The sequence below is a fragment of the Hyperolius riggenbachi genome, chromosome 7, assembly GCF_040937935.1.
Source record: "Hyperolius riggenbachi isolate aHypRig1 chromosome 7, aHypRig1.pri, whole genome shotgun sequence".
NCBI classification, from domain to species: Eukaryota; Metazoa; Chordata; class Amphibia; order Anura; family Hyperoliidae; genus Hyperolius; species Hyperolius riggenbachi.
Window position 1 is genome coordinate 50,218,889 of NC_090652.1, and position 23,284 is coordinate 50,242,172.

Consider the following 23,284-nt stretch of genomic DNA (forward strand, 5'->3'; position numbering starts at 1 on the left):
CTTTGTGAATCAGGCCCTACATGTGGCACTGAGCTGGGAACAGATTACATGTGGCATTGAGCTGGGAACAGATTACACGTGGCAGTGAGCTGGGAACACATTACACGTGGTACTGAGCTGGGAACAGATTACACGTGGCACTGAGCTGGGAACAGATTACACGTGGCACTGAGCTGGGAACACATTACACGTGGCACTGAGCTGGGAACACATTACACGTGGCACTGAGCTGGGAACACATTACATGTGGCACTGAGCTGGGAACACATTATACGTGGCACTGAGCTGGGAACAGATTACATGTGGCACTGAGCTGGGAACAGATTACATGTGGCACTGAGCTGGGAACACATTACACGTGGTGCTGAGCTGGGAACACATTACACTTGGCACTGGAAAGCTGTGAACGCATTACACATGGCACTGGGAAGCTGTGAACGCATTACAAGTGGCACTGAAAAGCTGTGAACGCATTACACGTGGCACTGGAAAGCTGTGAACGCATTACACGTGGCACTGGAAAGCTGTGAACGCATTACAAGTGGCACTGGAAAGCTGTGAACGCATTACACGTGGCACTGGAAAGCTGTTAATGCATTACACGTGGCACTGGGAAGCTGTGAATGCATTACACGTGGCACTGGAAAGCTGTGAATACATTACACGTCGCACTGGAAAGCTGTGAATGCATTACATGTGGCACTGGAAAGCTGTGAACGCGTTACACGTGGCACTGGAAAGCTGTGAACGCATTACACGTGGCACTAGAAAGCTGTGAACGCATTACACGTGGCACTGGAAAGCTGTGAACGCATTACACGTGACACTGGAAAGCTGTGAACGCATTACACGTCGCACTGGAAAGCTGGGAACGCATTACACGTGGCACTGAGCGGGAAACAGATTACACATGGCACTGAGCTGGGAACACATTACACTTGGCACTGGAAAGCTGAAAGTACACTATATAGGGTATTGGAAAACTAGAGCACAAAACAAGAGGCACCAGAAAGCTGTGAACACATTACACGTGGCACTGAGCTGGGAACAGATTACACGTGGCACTGAGCTGGGAATGCATTACATGTAGCACTGGAGAACTGTGAATGCATTACATGTCACACTGGAAAGCTGTGAATGCATTACATGTGACACTGGAAAGCTGGGAACACATTACAAGTGCCACTGAGCTGGGAACAGATTACACGTGGCACTAAGCTGGGAATGCATTTCACGTGGCACTGGAAAGCTGGGAACGCATTATGCGTGGCACTGGAAAGCTGAGCACGTATTACACATGGCACTGGAAAGCTGGGAACGCATTACGCGTGGCACTGGAAAGCTGGGAACGCATTACACGTGGCACTGGAAAGCTGGGAATGCATTACACGTGGCACTGAAAAGCTGAGCACGCATTACACGTGGCACTGGAAAGCTGGGAACGCATTACACGTGGCACTGGGAAGCTGTGAATGCATTACATGTGGCACTGGAAAGCTGGGAACGCATTACGCGTCGCACTGGAAAGCTGGGAACGCATTACATGTGGCACTGGGAAGCCGGGAATGCATTACACGTGGCACTGGTAAGCTGTGAATGCATTACACGTGACACTGGAAAGCTGGGAACGCATTACACGTGGCACTGGGAAGCTGTGAATGCATTACATGTGGCACTGGGAAGCTGTGAATGCATTACACGTGACACTGGAAAGCATTACAAGTGGAACTGAAAAGATGGGAACACATTATATGTGGCACCGGAAAGCTGTGAATGCATTTCGCGTGGCACTGGGAAGCTGTTAATGCATTACACGTGGCACTGGGAAGCTGTGAATGCATTACACGTGACACTGGAAAGCTGGGAACGCATTACACGTGGCACTGGAAAGATGGGAACACATTATATGTGGCACTGGGAAGCTTTGAATGCCATACACGTGGCACTGGAAAGCTGGGAACGCATTACACGTGGCACTGTGAAGCTGTGAATGCATTACACGTGGCACTGGGAAGCTGTGAATGCATTACACGTGGCACTGGGAAGCTGTGAATGCATTACACGTGGCACTGGAAAGCTGGGAACACATTACACGTGGCACTGGGAAGCTGTGAATGCATTACACGTGGCACTGGAAAGCTGGGAACACATTACACGTGGCACTGGGAAGCTGTGAATGCATTACACGTGGCACTGTGAAGCTGTGAATGCATTACACGTGGCACTGGGAAGCTGTGAATGCATTACACGTGGCACTGGAAAGCTGGAAACACATTACACGTGGCACTGGAAAGCTCGGAACACATTACATGTTGCATTAGAGAGCTGTGAATGCATTACACGTGGCATTAGAAAGCTGGGGACAATTTAAAAGAGACAAAAGAAGGCTAAGCGCTCAACCTAATTTGCTCATTAATGCACCAGGGAGTCAATATCCGAATCCCTGATCATGGGTATGAATGTCCAGAAAAGTTCTAACGGATCCAGACCCCAGACTCAACCTGGGTTTTAGTATGCAGTGTTTTTTTTTATTCACATACATACACATGCACAATGCACAATGTTTCGCTCACTGAGACCTTTATCAAGTGCTAAAATGACCCCCTCATAATGCACACACTGAGCGAAATGTGGTGCATGTTTGTTCACTGTGGTATGTGAATGGAGCACCAGATCTGTTAGAACTTTTTGTGACACATTACCTGAGTCGTTGGAAAGCTGGAGCAGAGAGCAAGGTGTACTAGAAGATGGAATCTCAATACAAGAAACACTGGAACTGGTGGGAGACACGACAGAAGCCATTGGAAAACAAACCTGGGACACTGGAAAGCTGGATGCAATGGTATAGGTAGGTACTTCTATGGCTAGAAGGAGCGAGCAGTGAGGCTTGTGTAATGGTGCTGCTCTTTAAGAATCCACCTCAGTGGCCGTGAAATCTAGGATAAAGACAAGAAATAGAGCGCATTTTAAACATTTAAAATAAATTAAAAAAACAAAAACATGCCGGCTAGGATCAGAGCCCACCAACAGAAAGCTCTGTTGGTGTAACGATCGGTGAAGCACAGAGAGGATCTGATTACCGGTGATCTGCAGTATCACAGGGAATACAGATGTATATCAGATTATAAGTGATCTGCAGTATCACCGATAATCCAATATACTAACTAACCTCTGTTCACCTGAGTAGAGTGTAGTGTTTTGGTGTAACAGTAACACTTGGAGGCCAAGGCCTCAGCGCAGTCGAGAGTACTGCACGGATTCCTTCCGCAGACCTGGACTCTCCAAGACGGGAGGAGTCAGGCTGACAGTAGGAAGGATTGTCTGGAAGTAACCCACAGGAGGAAGGGTCACTAACAGAGCGAGGAACCGCCTCTAACTGCAAGGTCGGTTCTCGAGGTCGGACAAGCCAGGTCGTACACACACAGACAGATAAAGTACAAGATCAGGAGGCAAAGGCGGAGTCAAGGTACAGGCAGGGGTCGGCAACGGGGTATCAGATAGATTGAGGTACAAAATCAGGAGGCAGAAACAGAGTCTAGGAACGAGCCGTGGTTCGGCAACAGAGTATCAGAAATATCGAGGTACAAGATCAGAGTTCAGGAGAATGGTCAGGCAGACAATAGGTCAAACAGATAACCACAATCAAACTAGTACTTTAGCTATCAATATCTAGCTAAGTGTAGGATTACACCTCCAGCTGGTCCCGGCACACTTGCGGATCTGACTACGGATCTGGGTGCTCCCACACCCGAGAAATTACCAGCCAGCAGTATATATACACATCTCGCTCCCCAGCACCTCCCACAGTGCTGAACCAATGGGGAGTGAAGCCAGAGTCAGCTGACCAGCCTGGTCAGCTGACTACCTCTGGCTACCATATAGGCCCTGCCTGAGTGCGCGCGCGTCACTCTAAATCTGGAGGGACTACATGTCCCAGCCACAGCAGCCCCGCTCTGTGCCTCCACCGTGGAGGTATGCGCGCTAACCGCCGCGTCCAACGTGGCGGTTTCTCCGCGCTCCGCACGCTTCTGCTGGGAGGAGGCGGCTGCCTCTCCGTTTGTGTGGCCGCTGTACGCGGAAAGAGCCGCCAGCCGCTGGCTCATGGCGGCGGCTCTTCCGCGTTTTCTCACAGTTGGTGGGCAGAAAAGGGGGGATCACTTGTGTGCTGAGCTGTACGGCCCTGCAGCGAGTCCTTAAAGCTGCAGTGACCACATTTGTAAAAAATAGCCTGGTCACTGGAGGGGTAAATCCTGTGGTCCTTAAGTGGTTACATTAATATATATTTCTTATTTTCAAATGTTAATATGAAGGAAAATGAACCAGGATGGAAAGAACTAGGGTGGTATGAATTATAAAATACCATATTTTTCTTATGAGATCTTTATGGTATCCGTGACTTGGGGCAGGTCGGGGACATGATTAGGGGTGTGGCAGGGGTGTGGCTTAAGTGTCCCTATTTCTAATCTCAAAAAATTGGTAGGTATGTATGTTTATCATTACTCATAGAGAAACTAATGTGGATTTAAATGTATTGTCCTGCACATTTCAACTAAAAATCACTGTTCTTGATTAACTTTTCTTTTACATTATTTTTAGCACATTTGGACCATATGCAATTACGGTACTTTTCTCCTGAGTTTTCTCCTAGGAGATCATTTTTCATCTCTTTAAAATAAACTGTTCAGCTCTCTGGAATTGAAAGAGTACCAAAAAGTAGGTGAAAAAGCAGTACCAAAATTATTTCGAATATTTTTCATTCTTGCTACTGGTTTAAAAGGTATTTTTTGACAAGTTGTGTCAGAAGTTCAGAACCGTGTCAGATTGGATTGGATGTTAAAGATTGGATCATTAGTGGCCACCTTAACAAAGATAAATAACCTGAGGTGATATGGGGCCTATAGAAAACCCTTTATTTACATTATGATTGGCTCTACTTTACACTGGTAACTGACATCAGCTGAGGTTTCCTCTCATTGACTCACTTTAATTGATGATTTGATATCACCTCTAGGTTCGGAATGAGGAAGGGGGGCTACATAAAAAAATGCAGCCCCCCCCCCCCCCTCTTAGGGCTCTGGTACCATGGGGATGGGGAAGCTGTGGAGAAAGGGGATGGCATGCCCTCCCATAGAGCTTTATTCCCATAGGGTCAACACATATCTGAAAAGAAAGGGTGGCAAAACGCCAGTCCCCCTTTCCAGAGATTTGCCTCCATGCCCCACATGATCAGGTAGCCCTGGCAAACCCATACCGGGTGGGTGAGCCAGTAAAGTGGGGGGTAGTGGCTATATACCCACTACCAACCAATAGCGGGTAGGTGATGCATCCCCGATACATGGGTTTCAGGGGACTGCCTACTCATGTGCCTGTGTGTCTACAAGTTAAAATAAGACAACACCTACTTTAAAATAATATTAATAAACTTTTCCTTTTCTCTTTCATCTGTCTTCATTATTTCGTTCTTGTCTCCTTCTGTTCTGCATCTTCACTGGGGTTTGCTAGAAGTCTTATGGTCTTGCTACAAAGTCTTCTGACTTGCTAGCAGACCAGCCTCCTCTTCACCGGGCTGTTTGTGCCCCGGGCTTCTCTCTTCTACCAGTGCTCCAACTCTGGGCTTCTGCCACCTCCGCTGCCATCTGTTTTTGTAAGTACAGTCATAACAAGGATGACGTCGACAGTCACATGATATGGGTGGGAAGATTTGAAATTTCAAGCAGCAGTTGGGGACTTTGGCAGGGTGTGAAGATGGGCTGCACCTCCAAGGAACCTGTGAGCATGCCTTCTGGCTTCTGGGAGCTCCCACTACACTACTCAGCATGAGCTGCAGGAGTAAGAGGAAAACCATGCCTCCACTAAGCAATACTGCTTTCAAAACGGGGGTGGGGCCAGTAATGATCGTAATGGGCTAACTTTACTTGCTCAAAATTTTGTGTAAAATTTCACAATTCCTATTATACTTAAGATCAATTTTGAAATTTATGGATTTCGCTTACTCCATTCATACATTTTGCATGTTTTTGTGAAATTATGAACATAAATGAGTTTTCACCAAAATTGCCTGCGCAGTGCAGTCATGCTCATTCATGGAAGGGAGGGCGGTTGTGAACTTCCAGATCACCCCAGCGCTGGATCACAAGTTTGCATTAAAATGTATAAAATGTGTATGCAGTACTCAGAACTCGGTATTGTATACAGTATAGTGTAAAACAGCAAAATGTAATTTTAGCCAGTTTAAAAAACATTTTTCTTTGAATTTCTAACACCAGTTTTTCTCAAAAACCACAAGGTCTTTTTGAAAAAAAAGTTTTTACTTATTCCCACAGAATAAAATTTTGCATTTATGTGTAATTACGCATAAATGCAAAACTGTGCAATGTAATTACGGTTATGCACACAAAGAGATATGAGTTTGCCAGGAATGGTGCACTACAATTTCATATCGGAATTGAGAATTTTGATGCAAAAGCATGATTATGTGAAATGCGAGCTCAACACTAGTTGGAGCATGATTTGCTTTATGAATCAGGGCCAAAGTTAGCAACATAAAATCATATTTATTGTATTCCTCCCGTTGGTGTGTGAAAGACTCCATACCTCCAAGACTCCATTTTACCTTATATTGGTGATGATTTGTATAATCTCCTAAACACTTCTATAGTTTTTCTTTATAACGTTGGTGTATAGGCGTCTAGTGCAAAATGGCGCCCCCTTCTGCCCGATATATGTTTAAAACGATATTTATCGTTTTAAAGGTTAAAATAGTGCAGACCTTTTGAACGAAATTTATCGTTTTAAAACTTTTTTTTTTGTCCTGCCTGAATGATATTTATCGTTTTAAGAGGCTCGGGAGGGGTTACAGAGGCTCGGGAGGGGGGACCCCACGTCGTTTTTTTTTTTAAATTTATTTCCCACACTCAGAACATAAAAAAAAAAAATTGATAGCAAATAAAAAAAAAAACGACGTGGGGTCCCCCTCCTGAGCCTTTGTAACCCCTTGTCCCCCATGCAGGCTGGGATAGCCAGAATGCGGAGCCCCGGCCGACTGGGGCTTCGCACCCTGAGCTATACCAGCCCGCATGGTCCATGGTATGGGGGGGCTCCAGAGCCTCTTGTCCAATCCATGGAGCAAGGGAGGCGGGGGCGACGACTCCCTGGGGGGGGGGTTCATGGTGGCATCTGGGAGTCCCCTTTAAGAAGGGGACCCCCAGATGCCCACCCCCCTCCCAGGAGAAATGAGTATAGGGGTACAAAGTACTCCTTACACATTTCCACAAAGGGTTAAATGAAGTAAAAACGCAACAACGAGAAAAGTCCTTTAATGTTCTAAATTAACCACAAATACTTACCTGTACCTTTAAGAAAAAAATGCCACGTCAATTTGATCCCATGACAGTATCCTCCATCTTGCGACCTTCTGATACATCTTGATTGAAGATCTCCGCCGCCCCGACGCCACACACGCCGCCCCCGCCGCACTGCTCTCAGCTATACTAAGTATAGCTGAGAGTGCGTCTATACAAACACATTAGCGCTAGCTGCCGCTGCCCTCCCTGCCTCCCCCCACCTGTCACCCTCACCCATGCTGGCACCCAATGCACCCATGGGTGCCAGCATGCGTGAGGGTGACAGGTGTGAGAGAGGCAGGGAGGGCAGCGGCAGCTAGCGATAATGTGTCTATATAGATGCACTCTCAGCTATACAAGTATAGCTGAGAACAAAACGCATCTTTAAATTTTGGCTCCAAGGCTCCCCATTTGTTCCATATTGACCAATGGGGATCCTCCTGATCCCCATTGGTCTGTTAAGGGACCAATGGGGACCATTGGAGCTAAAATTTAAAGATGCTTTTTGCTCTTAGCTATACTAAGTATAGCTAAGAGCAGTGCGGCGGAGGCGGCGTGTGTGGCGTCGGGGCGGCGGAGATCTTCAATCAAGATGTAACAGAAGGTTGCAAGATAGAGGATACTGTAGTGGGACCGAATTGACGTGGGATTTTTTTCTTAAAGGTACAGGTAAGTATTTCTGAAGATCGCAAGACAGAGGATACTGTCGTCGTGGGACATAACAGATTATAGCGCGGGATAATGGCGTGGGAATTTTTTCTTAAAGGTACAGGTGAGTATTTCTGAAGATCGCAAGATGGAGGATACTGTCGTGGGACCTAATTGGCGTGGCAATTTTTTCTTAAAGGTACAGGTAAGTATTTCTGGTTAATTTAGAACATTAAGGAGAATCTGTATTGTTAAAATCGGTCAAAAGTAAACATACCAGTGCGTTAGGGGACATCTCCTATTACCCTCTGTCACAATTTCGCCGCTCCTCGCCGCATTAAAAGTGGTTAAAAACAGTTTTAAAAAGTTTGTTTGTAAACAAACAAAATGGCCACCAAAACAGGAAGTAGGTTGATGTACAGTATGTCCACACATCCATACAAATACATCCATGCACAAGCAGGCTGTATACAGCATTCCTTTTGAATCTCAAGAGATCATTTGTGTGTTTCTTTCCCCCATGCACTGAAGTTTCAGGCTGCTCTTTTCTTCCTGCAAACAGCTTTGCCCTTGTTTGTAATTCCTCAGTATGTGAAAGCCCAGCCAGCTCAGAGGACGATTTATCCAGCTGATTAGAGCAGCTTTTCTCTTCTCTCTTATCTAAATAACACACAGGCAGTGTGCATAGAGGGGCCAGAAAGGGTGAGTTCATAGCAGAACCACAACACTGAAGAACTTGGCAGCCTTCCAGACACAGGCCGACAAGTCTGACAGGGGAAAGATACATTGATTTCTTACAGAGACTGTCATAGTAGAAAGTGCTGCAGTTAGCCAGAACACATTAGAATAGCTTTTGGAACATGTAGGATGATAAAAAACAGGATGCAATTTTTGTTACGGAGTCTCTTTAAAGGACTTTTCTCGTTGTTGTGTTTTTATTTCATTCAACTCTTTATGGAAATGGGTAAGGGGTACTTTGCACCCCTATACTCATTTCTCCTGGGAGGGGGGCAGGCATCTGGGTTTCCTTTCTTAAAGGGGACTCCCAGATGCCACCATGAACCCGCCCCCAGGGAGTCGTCGCCCCCACCTCCTCCTGGGGCACCGGAGGTGGGGAAGAGCCCCTTGTCCATGGATTGGACAAGGGCTCCGGGGGGGAGGGGAAGGCTTGGCCGCCCCTCCCCCCCGAAGCCCCCCATACCATGGACCATGCGGGCTTGTATAGCTCAGGGTGTGAAGCCCCAGTCGGCCGGGGCTCCGCATTCTGGCTATCCCAGCCTGCATGGGAGACAAGGGGTTACAGAGGCTCGGGAGGGGGGACCCCACGTCATTTTTTTCAAAAAATTTCCCACACTCTGAACATAACCCAAAAATTGAAATTTAAAAAAAAAAATAAATAAAAATTTTCAATTTTTTTTTAAATATTGTTTTCCAGTATCTTTTGAACATATCCTGCAAATTTGGTGTTGCTAGGATTTAAGGGGACTTTGCTATTAACTGCTAAAGTCGGCTGGAGTTGTTTCCGCCGCAGAAATGTCAGTACGCGATTTAAATAGATACATTTTCCTCTTTGAAGATTTAAAATCGATTTTCTCAAAAACTATAAGGTCTTTTTGAACAATTTTTTTTTCTTCGTGTTCCCACTATTCTTCTTAACATTCCCTACACATTTGGTGTTTCTGGCATCTAAAGGGGCTTTGCCATTAACCACTAAAGTCGGCGGGCGTTTAATTTTCCCACGGTCAGAAGAAGAATATTCAAAATCGATTTTCTCAAAAACTATAAGGTCTTTTTGAAAAAAAAAATGTTCCTCTTGTTCACAATTTTCTTCTTAACATTCCCTGCAAATTTGGTGTTTTTAGCTTTTAAGGGGGCTTTGCTATTAAACATTAAAGCCGGTGGGCAGATATTTTCCAAACGGCAGCAAAGCAAGGGTTAAAACGAAAAATATCGTTTGGGAGCAATACAAATATAAATATAAACGATAAATATCGTTTTTAAAGCTGGCGCCGTTTTTTAGCTGTCAAAAACGAAAAATAACTAGCGATAGTGGTTCTCTATGGGGCGCCGTTTTTTAACTACGATAACTGGCGCCATTTTTAACGGACCCCGGTGTATAGAATTTGATTTCACACATAATTTTTTTAGTTCAGAATATCTTGTATGTGAGCACCAGCATCTCCTAACAATACATTTTAATTAGGATCCTTCTTGCAAAACATTAGATTTTTGAAAACCTGACATTTCAAGACGTTTGCCTCACTTTGTCCAAAAGGATTGAACCTGTGACAAGTTATACAGTATACCTTGCCCCCTCCCCGAGTCTATCTGAGTAACCAACTGAGTGTTGAGGTGTCCTGTGTATGCTGGACCCCACACAAGACATATTGGAGTTGGTCCTTAGACTGCTGTATTAGAAAGGCACCAGTATCTCAGACCACCAACATCCTTGTATATAATCCTTAGGGGCATTTGAGCCGAGATAGCTACACCTTACAATATATGGTGAGGGATCAGCAAAGACCTTCGCTCTGTATGCACGCTACCCAGGTATCTTGGGTGCATATTATCTCGGCGCTGCTCAGTTCGGCGCGAGGAGAGCTGAATGACGGCTCTCCCCGCTGCCGCTAAACTCACAGGCGACGTTAAATACTATTCCCCCTCCGAGTTGTCGCAACTCGGAGAGAGATGTAATTCGGGGTCTGGCAGCCGCCGTAGCCCCGAATTACCTCTATGCGGGGCACGCATCATAGCATTGCTGCTATGACGGCGCTCAGTTTCGGCGATCGGCTCTCAGAGCCGCGCGCCAAAATGAGCTGATCCGCACAGGTATCTTTTGTTCTACTGTACAATCATTACAACAGGACAATTGTAAATATAGTTAATATAGTTATTGAACACAAACATATTTTAACAGACAGTGTGTGTCAATAAACTTTTAGATGAGTGTGCTACATTTATCCACTCGATTGTACAACATAGGTTCTGTCTGTACATTTTTCAGCTTGTTTGCAAATTCAAGAAGTTTTTTAGGAGCAATTTCAGAAGGATTACATGAGCTACTATGAACTTCTCCTTTAAATAATTCTCACTATGTAACACTTCTACATACTGTCCAATCAGTAGAGGACAGGGAGGACTTCAACAGTGTCTCTTGTGCATTTCCTGACTCTCTGGATCTTGACTGTGCTCAAGATAAGAATGAGAAAGTGAAAGTGTTTCTATGTTGCTGAACAATCCAGTATTTTCATTCCTTCTTTCTGAAAATTCTCCTGGAACTGGATAACAGGTGGGAATGATGCGTTGCTGTCGCTGACAGGATCATTTTGTTTTGATGCTGATGGTGCCTAGAACCGTGTTGACTGTTCATATTTAATCATGTTGATCATAAGGCCCTGTTCAAATTGGGGATTTTAGCCAAACGGATCCGGTAAAACAAATCCGATTTCCGCTTCACCGGATCTGTATGGCTTGATTCACACTGGCAATCGGATTGGATTCGGTCGATCCGATCCGTTTTCACACCGTTGACACAGCAGCCGGGTTGGTGAGGGAGGGTTGAAACTTACCGTTTTTTTAACGCAAGTGTGAACTGGGCCTTAGAGGAACTAATGTGGGTATTTTTAATGTCCTCTCGATCATATCTAGAGTTGCCATTCCTCTGGTTATTAGACACTCCAGGAAATGTGCCCCAACCTGTCTATCAAGTCCTTTGCCGTTTTTCTGGTTTTGGAGCCACCACCTAATATCTCCAGCCTCACACTCCTTTCAGAGTTCAGCACACAAGTTTACTGTCTTCAAAAATCAGCAACTGATTACGCTTTTAAAGTTAACCTCTCCAAGTGCTGTCTGCAGGCTTCTGCGTCCAGGAAACCTCCAGGCTCCTATGATATGAGTCACATTCAGAGGGTTCTTGGACTAGATGTCTCCAGTCAACGCTAGCTGCCTGCAGATCAACACAACATACCTTCCAATATTACCTGCTCCAGTAGGTAGACAATATTTTGTTTCTGGACTTCACAAACCCTCTCTGATTACAATGATTACAATCAACCTGCTTTCAATCAAACCCATCTCAGAAAGCTGACTAAGATCAGGTGGTTATAATCAGGAGGGGTGTGGAAAGTTCAGGAGCAGAGTATTGTGTGCTTACTGGAATGGGTCATGTTGGATGGACACATTCAGCTGTCAAACTCTGCACAAAACAGGCTTCCATGCCAAACTCTATGTGCAAATGAAGCTGGAGGATAAACAACGACAGGATTTTTTTTAGGACAGACAGTGGAAAGCTAGGGACACACCACAGAGGCCACTGGGAAGCTGGAGACACAGCACAGAGGACCCTGGAAAGCTGGGGACGCAACACAGAGGACACTGGAAAACTGGGGCCACATTACAAGAAACACTGGAAAGTCGAGGGCACAGTACAGCATGCACAGTACATGCACTCTCATTGACTTCAGTTTAGATGCGTGTGCATACTTAAATTGGTCTGTGTGAGTGGGGGGCGGCCGACAGAAATTACAGAGTGTTGGCATCCCTCCCAATCCACATGATTGCTGCTGACTTGCCGGGAAGTGGTGGCCTAAAGAGGACTTCCCAGAACCCCGCCAGGATGAGGCTGCTCAGAATGCTGCAGAGTGGATAGGGCTGCTATAGTGAGAGGAATGTTAGATGCTATACCAATGTAGCACTCAGAGCCCTGGCACTGTCTTCTACCCTCTCCTAAGCCCTGGCACTGTCCTCCACTCTCCCCCAAGCCCTGACACTGTCTTCCAACCCCCCAAGCTCTTGCACTGTCCTCCACCCCCTCCCCTGTCCTGGCACTTTCCTCCACCACCCTCCCAAACCCTGGCACTGTCCTTCACCCCCTCTCCAGCCCCACACTGTCTTCCACCTCCTACCAAACCCTGCCACTGTCCTCCACTCTCTTCCCAGCCCTTGTACTGTCCTCCCCTCCCTACCAAGCCCTAGTATTGTCCTCTACACCATTTCAAGTCCTAGCACTGTCCTTCACCCCCTCTCCAACCCTTGCACTGCCTTCCACCACCCCCTAGGCATTGCATTGTACTCCACCCCCACTTGACTTCTATGGAATGGGTCCTTGGTGCCAAAAGGGACAGGGACCATTGCTATAAAGGGCGTTGAAATGCTAAGCACATAACCAGGGAGATCAGAAAGCTGGGGACACATTACAGGAGCACCTAGGGGCACGTTATAGATGACACTGTAAAATGGGGTCAAACTACAGGAGGCACTGGGAAGCTGACAAACTACAGAGGGCAACATCCATTGTAAGGTGGAGGCACCTTACAATGGATGTTGGAAAGCTGTGGAACAATATAAGAGGTCCTGGAAGGCTAGAGACACATTACAAGGGACATTTCAGAGGACCCTGGAAAACTGGGGACACACAACAGAGGACACTTCTGAGCCGAGGACATTTTACAGAGAACATTAAAAAGCTTGGGGCACATTATAGTCGACATTAGAAAAGTAGGACGAATTTCAAAGAACATTGGAATCTGGACGTACACAAATTAAGATTTATTATTATTATTTAGTATATAGCTCTGCCATTGTAATGATCTGCTCAGCTGCCTGTACAGGCAGGCAGCTTTTTGACCATTGTGTAGGTTTGCATGCTGCAGGACTCTGGAAAGAAGAGCTTCTGTCAGTTTTGCAGCTTGTGCTTGCTGAGGAATTTGCATACGTTGTCATGCAAATTGCCTGGCCACATTCATTGGAGGCATGTACTATAAGTACTATGTGTTTCCCACAATGCTTGGCTGTTCATAAGGAGTCTTCCTGTGAAACACTCTGGAGAGTGTCAGCCATGCTCTTTGTTTGAAGATCAGCTTAGTGTAATTCCTGGAAACTGTGCTAGGCAGGTTCCCTAGTGCAGTTAGGATTGTTTATCTGTTTGTTTGTTCTGTTGCTGTTGTCCTGTCCCAGCGGTGGTCGACAGGAAATGGTTCTGATCTCTGTTCTTGGAGTATAGCTGGTGCAGCGGTTGCTACCAGCTATCTCTTCTGTTCTGTCTCACTTGGATCGCGCTAGCATCTTGCGCTAGCGCTGTGGATCCTTCTGTTCTGCCTCCTGGGATCGCGCTAGCCACTTTCCGCTAGTGCTGTGGATCCTTCTGTTCTGCTACTCTGTACCTGGATCGCGTTAGCCACTTTCGCTAGTTCTGTGGATCCTATCTCTTGCTTGTCCCTGTTTTCGTGTGTCTGTCTTGTCTGCTACGAACGCTTGCTGGAGGCTCGGTGAGGTAACCGTTAAGCAAGCGCTCGCGTCCTCTGTTTTATGTTTGTCTGTCGATGGTTAGTTAGGCGTGCTTGTCTCTATTGTGCTTATTACGTGGAGACCGCGCATGAACGCGTGCACTGTTTTGCGAATGAGTATGGTGTTCGCGTTCAGTTAGCATTTGTTATTTTCTGTATCTCCTCATTGTATGATTTGCTGTGCCTTTGCTATCCTCGTATTCTGTTCTGATCTGCCTTGTGTCACTTTTGGCAATCGCCTTTCTTGCGGTTGCGTTTCTGTTTCGTATCTGCTCTTGTGTATGTATGCGCTGTCGCGGGGTGGCGACTAGATTGGCGCACACACATACAACCTGTCCCTTTGCTCGTTCTCATTCGCAATCGCTTCCCTTGCGATTGCGTTCTGCGCTTCGTACAATTCCTGTCTGGCATGTGTGGAGGTACAGAGGATTGGTTCCTCTGCACTCCTCAGCGCCATCTGCCGACAGGAATTTCCCTCTACGGGTGCGTAGCACCTTTTGCTGGGTTCCTGCAATTATACGCTTGTGAAGGATTTCCGCCGTATCAGCGCACGCGTTGTTCGCTGATCACGGAGAAAGTTCCACAATCGTTACAGTATGACTAGCCCAACCCAAAACCCCAGTGTAGACGGAATTTCTGATTTGTACGATTTTGTCGAGTTTGGGTCCTGTGTCTTTAAGAGCTTTAAAAGGCTAAATTCATAGACCAAGGTGGAATTTCTTTCTGAATGTGTGAGGTTTTGCCTGAATCCCACCTTTCAGATTTCTGATCCGTCCACGTCGGCTCTTCTGTTTGCCTATGTGCTCTTAAAAGACGATTTGTTCACCTGGGCATATGATGTGCTAATAACCAATTCTTGGAATAATAATCTGTATCAGTTTCTTGCAGTGATATTCTCTCACTGGTTTAAACTGCCTGGCTTACCACCTGCTCTGATTGAGTGTGTAGCTGCTGATAGGTCAGCTGATCTTTCCCTTCCATGCAAAACTTTTCAGTATGACAATCAGTTCCATGTGTCTGTTGCCACTTCAGGTTTTAAAGAGTAACTGTCAGGCTGCAGAAGCTAATTTAAACCTCTATTCTCCTGTGTTAAACAGTTTAGAAGGAAGCCCAAAAGCCATTAGTGAAGATAAAAATCTCAGTTACCTTTGATGTGTGCTTATCAGCAAGTCTGTTATAGACCCATGAGGACGCAAGCCGCATACTAAACTGCAAAGCATTCTGGGGCCCTCCCCTCGGCTGCTAATGAGACGTTACAGAAGCTTCTAATCAGTCCAGCGCCTAGCACTGATAAATCTCGGGGCAGAGTACTCTGCAGGAGTCAGCTATTGTTCCTAGCCACATGGCTCATTAATATTCACTGCACACTGTGTTGTTCAAGTAGGAGCTTATCTGTGATCAGGAAGCAGGCAGGACATGAGGACACATTTGACAGAAAAACATGGAGCCTGCCATGAGCTGTCAGGAGCATCTATCTCTGCATATACTATATACAAATTCTGTGAAATCCAAACGTGGACAGTGAAATGCATATGTAATGTAAGTACAGCCAATCTTTAGCTACTGATATATGTGTTTATTTTCTCTGAGACCTTATACCTAACAGCTCCTCTTTAAACAGCAGACATGCAAAGTGGCTAAAAAGAGAAAAACTAAAAAACGCAAGCATCGGAATAAAACACTCCCTATAGATGTTTATAATGATGTTGTTCCGTCTCCGGCTTTTTTGCCTCAATCCAAAGCTTATGTGGATCCTGCTATAGGTAGGATCGCACACTATATTAAAGAAGTCAAAAAATCTGTTCTTGTTCCTGAACTCCACCCATATGGAGATTATCTGGATACTGGCCTGTTTGAACCCCCATTTGCTTCCTGGGATGTTGGGGCCTTGCTGGAGGAATTCGATTTTGATTGGAAAGCCTTTTGCGATTTTTACATCGCAAAAAGCGAAAATGTCTTGAATGATTGTCTCGATTCTATGTACCTTTGGATTGATTCCGATTAATGTGACAAGGATGATGTGGATCTGGTGATTTATGTGTGGCAGACGATTTTGGATGAGTTGCACACACACCAACCAATTGATTCCAATAAAGAGACATCGTTGTCGGATGATTGTTCCTGCCTTTCTGGGGTAAAGCATGTGAGTCTTGACTTTGTGCAATCTGAAATGAATGAGTGTGCCGCTGTGGTTGATTCCTGTGCGAATCCTGAAGGATTCGCTCCTGACAGTGTGCAGTTTGAATCTGTGCGATCTAATGCCTGTTTCTCGGATGTTCCTGCAGATTGTGATCGGCATGAGTCTGCCGGTTTCCTCAAGGATGTGTGGGATCCTTTGTCATTTACTAACAGATCTTTGAGATCTTCCGTCTGTGACCCTGCTATGGGGGAAATTTCTCGACTATGCAGCGTCAAAAGTAAAATTAATATGCTTAATAAAGTTTATCCTGTTGATGTCACTATTTCTTCTGCAAATGAGTCTCTGTCTCACCCTGTTCACACCTGTAAGGACCCGTTGCCTGATGACAGTTGCTCCAGTGTTTCGGTCCTAGATGCCTTGCAGTCTGCTCCGCAGATCGCGGAGGTTTGCGCTATAGAAGCGTCAGTTTCACAACCTAAAGTGAATTTTGATTTGCAGGATTTGAGTTCTGATTCCTCGGATTCGACATTGTTAGCCGAATCTAAGAGCGAGACAGCGCTTCGGTTTTGCGAATCTGATGTTGAACCTTCTTTGCCTTATTCAGAGACGTTTTCTCTGAACCTGCCCTGTACCATGAATGAAAACATGTTTTCCTTTCACACTGACGTTTGTGAGCCCCTTTCTTGCTCTGAGGGAAGTGCTGATTCTGCACCCTGTACTCTGGATGAGTCAATGTGGCCTTGCTTAGAATCCCCTGCAGTGTCCCTAGAGGCTCGTCTAGGTATTGCCACTATACTCACCTGTTTTTCTGCAGTTTTGGAGATACAAGCTAGTTTGACTGCCACACAGAATTCGGGGTACAGTGAGAATGAAGTTAGGGAGTCAGTGTGTGTTCCAGTAAATGTTCCTGTACATCCCGCTAATTATGATGAAGTTCAGTCTCAGGTTATGGTGGAACCATTCCTGGGACATCTGCCCTGTCCACAAAATAAAGTTCCAGTTTTGCCCTGTAACTTGGATAGTTCAGAATCCTTCTTAGAAAACCTGGAAAATGATGTTCCTGAGGTCTTGTTTGATGTTCTGGAGGTCTCCGAGTTCCTCCCAAAGGGAGCAGAACTTGTAGGAGATGTCTCCTGCCCCCCAAGTCCTTCTGAGGTGTTGCCCACTTCAGTAGGCATTGCTGTTGTGCTGACTACCTTTGCAGCTCTGGTGGAGCTTCACTCATATGTAGTCAATGATGATATTACAGTCACAGAAAATTCTGAATTTATGTCTGAGTCTTCTTTTGAAAGACCAGTACCTGTGACCTCCACTCATGATGATTCTCTGCCCGGTACTGGTTTTGGTCTTGTCGTGCCGGACTCTGAGGTTGGCAGTTCCCTGACATGTCCTGAGGTTTCTCCTGTGCTGGTGTACCCCAGTGTGCTCTGTGACCCAGAAAGCCCAAGTGTGCCTTGGTTACCAGCGTACTCAGATGCTTCCTCGGTGGAGACATGTTCTGATTTAGCCTGCCTGCTTGCCCAGAAGTGGTCCCTTAAAGTCTTGATCTTGATAGGTGTCCTTGTAATTCTAAGTCTGGAATTGTCATTGGTTCCATAGGGGTTCTTGATAGTTCTCCATGTGAACCTGGTGATTGTTCTGCTCTCTTGGGATCTCTGCGGAGCTTCAAAAGGTTCTGGGAGATTCCGGGTGAAATTTTGCTTGGTACCCTGGATAAGATCAACGGTGGCTTTTGTGTTGTAAGGGACACTTCGAACAGATTTTGTGGCAGATTCGGTATTTTCGGACGCTCCTTGGAAGGTGGTGGGTATTGTCTGGAGGGTGTCGATGGCTTCTTCTCTGGTATCCACAGTCCTGATGGGTGTTACGCTGAGACTTGTAGTGCTGATGGGCATGTTTCGGTGGCTTCTGTTTCCGATGAGGTCTCTTTCGGGTGGACTGACTCTGGAATTGGACCTTGTCGGGCTGTCCCGACCTTCATGAGTCTTCTGTTAAAGTGGTTTGCTAATAGCAGTTTTGAGGGTCGTCTGGAATTCAATCCTGGAGGGGGGGGGGGGGGTACTGTAATGATCTGCTCAGCTGCCTGTGCAGGCAGGCAGCTTTTTGACCATTGTTTAGGTTTGCATGCTGCAGGACTCTGGAAAGAAGAGCTTCTGTTAGTTTTGCAGCTTGTGCTTGCTGAGGAATTTGCATACGTTGTCATGCAAATTGCCTGGCCACATTCATTGGAGGCGTGTACTATAAGTGCTATGTGTTTCCCACAATGCTTGGCTGTTCATAAGGAGTCTTCCTGTGAAACACTCTGGAGAGTGTCAGCCATGCTCTTTGTTTGAAGATCAGCTTAGAGTAATTCCTGGAAACTGCTAGGCAGGTTCCCTAGTGCAGTTAGGATTGTTTATCTGTTTGTTTGTTCTGTTGCTGTTGTCCTGTCCCAGTGGTGGTCGACATGAAATGGTTCTGATCTCTGTTCTTGGAGTATAGCTGGTGCAGCGGTTGCTACCAGCTATCTGATCTGTCTCACTTGGATCGCGCTAGCATCTTGCGCTAGCGCTGTGGATCCTTCTGTTCTGTCTCCTTGGATCGCGCTAGCCACTTTCCGCTAGCGCTGTGGATCCTTCTGTTCTGCTACTCTGTACCTGGATCGCGCTAGCCACTTTCGCTAGCGCTGTGGATCCTTCTGTTCTGTCTCCTGGGATCGCGCTAGCCACTTTCGCTAGTGCTGTGGATCCTATCTCTTGCTTGTCCCTGTTTTCATGTGTCTGTCTTGTCTGCTACGAACGCTTGCTGGAGGCTCGGTGGGGTAACCGTTAAGCAAGCGCTCGCGTCCTCTGTTTCATGTTTGTCTGTCGATGGTTAGTTAGGCGTGCTTGTCTCTATTGTGCTTATCACGTGGAGACTGCGCATGAACGCGTGCACTGTTGCGAATGAGTGCGGTGTTCGCGTTCAGTTAGCATTTGTTATTTTCCGTATCTCCTCATTGTATGATTTGCTGTGCCTTTGCTATCCTCGTATTCTATTCTGATATGCCTTGTGTCAGTTTTGGCAATCGCCTTACTTGCGGTTGCGTTTCTGTTTCATATCTGGCTGTCGTGGGGTGGCGACTAGATTGGCGCACACACATACAACCTGTCCCTTTGCTCGTTCTCATTCGCAATAGCTTCCCTTGCGATTGCATTCTGCGCTTCGTACAATTCCTGTCTGGCATTTGTGGAGGTACAGAGGATTGGTTCCTCTGCACTCCTCAGCGCCATCTGTCGACAGGAATTTCCCTCTACGGGTGCGTAGCACCTTTTGCTGGATTCCTGCAATTATACGCTTGTGGAGGATTTCCGCCGTATCAGCGCACGCGTTGTGCGCTGATCACAGAGAAAGTTCCACAATCGTTACAGCCATCTTCTGCATTGCTTTACAGAGTGTATAGTCAACAACGACAACAACAAAACTTTAGTAAAGTGCTTTTCTCCGGTAGGGTCCAAACTCTTACCACTAACTGTCTCTCAGAGGGGCTTACAATCTAATCCCTACTATCCTCAATCCTCATATGTCCATTGTAGTCTAGGGCCAATTTATGGAGGAGCCAGTTAAAGTATCTGTATGTTTTTGGTATGTGGGAGTAAAATGGAGTTCCCAGAGGAAACTCACGCAGACAAAGGGAGAACATACAAACTCCTTGCAGATGGTGGCTAGGCTGGGATTCGAGCCTAATGCTTAGTACGCCACTGTGCTGCCTTAAAGCGGTATCGTCACCATAAAAATCAAATTTCAACAGCAACTGGTCTGAGTGTATTAAGTGATAAAGATGCTAATCCTGCATTTAAAACTTTCAAAACTTTTTCTGCTATTATGATTTGGAGTTATCACATACTTAAGGAGCACTGGGCCTTTAGTAGTCGTGCCAAAGAATTGCATGCTGGGGGTTCTTTTTATCTATAATCTATTCCTCCTCTTCCCTTTATTTCCCTGCCAGCTGCTTATCTGAAACCTAATCCCCTACTCACTTGTGTTTACAAGTAAGGCTGAGGTGACTCAGTGATTGGAGGAGAGAAGAAAAAAAGTAAAGGGCAGAAGTGACATCACGAGTTAGCCTTAACTGTGGGCAAAAGACATGGCCCCCACCAGGAACAGAATTCTCGTCATTTACTATATAACATTCACTGAAATCAAAACGTGGACAGTATAATACATGTGTTATGTAAGTAGTGCAAGTATTTATCTACTTATATATGTGTTTTTTTCCCTGGCATAGTATGGCTGATCCTACTGCTTTAATAAATGTATTTTTCCAATGATGATAACTCACAAGTGACAATACATTTGTACAGTGAAAGCTAATTGTACAGTGTCTCTATCTCCTCTTCAGCATTCTGATCTTGACTCAGTGAAATGCTGAATTTACACTTTTTTCCTGTCTCACTTTTCAGATCACAGAATGTTCCCAGAATCCTCTTCGATTCTGGTATCTGCTATTGTCCTGAGCCTCTTCTGGAACATGTCCTCATGCCAAGACTGGGAAACATTTCAGAAGAAGCATCTCACCAGCACGCTGGACATTGACTGTGACAACGTCATGAGTAGAGCCTTATTCCACTGCAAGAAATGCAACACCTTCATCTACTCACGGCCAGAACCTGTGAAGGCCATTTGTAGAGGAATTGAAGGTCCAAGCGATGTATTGACTCGTAGCAAGTTCATGCTGATCAACTGCAATCCAACAACAAAGTATTGTCATTATAAATACAAAAAAGAAAACAATGTGGTTTGTGTTACCTGTGAAAAATCAGTGCCTGTACATTTTGTCAATGTTGGGAGCTGTGATAAGAAGACCGCCTGTGATTCCATTGGTGAAGGGTTCAAGGACCGTGAGGATTTATAGTTCACCCATAAAACATCTTAAAATGAAATGCACAGCATGTTTTGCTTTATTCATGTTTTGTATTTAAAGTGAAATTACACTTTCATTAAAAAAATTGGCATGGCATATATAACAGACCAAAAGTTTGAAACTACTATGAAGTTGTTGAAAAATATAATTATCTTGAAGAAAAACAGTTTTTTGGCTAATTAACCTCAAACTCGAGAATTTCACACCTTTGCACAAGGTTGTGGTGCTTTTCTTTCTTATATTACTGCTGATTTGCACAAGATGTCCTGGTTAACGTACGTATTAGCACGCCACCGGTGAACTGGCGGCCGGTTGAGCCAAACGACGGCTCACCCTGCTGCCACTGAAATCCCCAGCGGTGTAAAATACTATACCCCCTCTGAGTTGTCACAACTTGAAGGGATCGCCGTAACCCCGAATTGCCCTTATGCGCACCGCACAGTATAACATTACTAGTATGGCAGCACTTAGTTTTGTCGCTGAGCGCCTGGTTTTGCTCTGCAATCCCACAGCATGAAAGACCCACCAACATGTTTCACAGTCAGTACTACACACTTTCTTGTTCTCCAGCCTTATGCATACCATAAAATTGCCTATTACTTTCAAATAGCTGAAATAGCTCATATACCGCCTGATTCATTAAGCTATAGCATTGCAAACTAGATAACACCAGTGCAAGCTAAATACAGGGCTGCACGCTACGCTATGCGCGGTGCACTCCTAAATTATCGGCACCTGTTACTATTTGGCGGCCACTCCTTGCATGTACCGCCAGATGTGGAGTATCATGACAACAATACTTCACTAGCACGGCCGCTATTACATTAATTAATGTAGTAGTGGCCGTGATACGTCACATCTCAATGTACTTTCAAGCAGCGGCCGGAAAATAGTAATGGGCGCAGGTAATTTAGGAGCGCACGCTACATAGCACTGCATTTAGCTTGTGCTGATGTCATTTAGCTTGCGCTGCTATAGCAGCACAGCTTAATGAATCGGGCTCAATGATTGGTTATTGAGCTATGACTAAGGAGTGATTGTGAAGCTCCAATACGCATGAGCTAATCTGCATGTCCGGCATGTTCATTTTCTAATAGTAGAAAACAATGAGATAAGAAGACAGTGGGTATGACCCGACAAATCACAAAAGATAATTGCAGTATCAAAATGAGAAATATTTTATTAATCCACGAAATAGCATAAAAATACACAATTAAAAATGTGCCCACCCCGCAACCTCCACAATCCCCCCCCCGGGGACACCCGGACCCCCACCCCCACAGCAGGTCCCACACCTACACCTTCCCTAATAATAACACAAGAGGAGCCAGTCTGGCCCCTATGGACAGTTAACCCAGCCGTATAATCAAAAACATTGGCTGGAAGCTAAAGTTCAGCATATGCAAATATATGGGCAACAGGATTATAGTGACTCCATAGGGATGTCCAGATAAAGACACTTCATACAGGTGAAGGTCCAGCAATCCTCCAGCCCATCACAAGGAAATGAAAGCATCCAGGCATGTAAGCAACATCAACATAGCAAATCTGAAGATCATGCTTTGAAAGTTCTGAGATCTGTGCAAGATGGCCTGATTGAGCAGCAGCAAGAGACACACAAAGCACATGAGTACAGTTGCCATGCAGTAGCAAAGTTAGTAAGCAGAGACTCCATGTGAGCAGATATCCACAAGCAACATATTGGCTCTTAGGATGACAGGCATTCGCTTGCTGTACACAGGATAGCAGCCTGCCGACAAACACATAGCAGTGTAATTGCTGTTTCAGTGGTAAGCTTACATGCTCCAGAGAGTGTCCATGTCCAGTCGGCACTAAATGCTTTCAGGGCTCAAAATGTGGTGCTGATGATCATAGGAATCCAGGGCCCACATACGGGGGAGGCCAGGTCCACGTGTGGGAGGATGATGGAGGTCGGGACGCAGCACATGCGTCCTCGACCGGTTTCGCCGGACTTCCGGCTTCCACT

At 45.7% G+C, this 23,284-nt stretch overlaps 1 long non-coding RNA gene across 1 annotated transcript; it reads left to right on the plus strand.

The window, feature by feature from the left end:
- The first annotated feature begins 11,135 nt into the window (after positions 1–11,135).
- Positions 11,136–21,461, plus strand: LOC137525516 (uncharacterized). Its single transcript, XR_011022928.1, has 2 exons — positions 11,136–11,280; positions 20,837–21,461. It is a non-coding gene; the product is annotated as an uncharacterized lncRNA (long non-coding RNA).
- Positions 21,462–23,284: the final 1,823 nt, after the last annotated feature.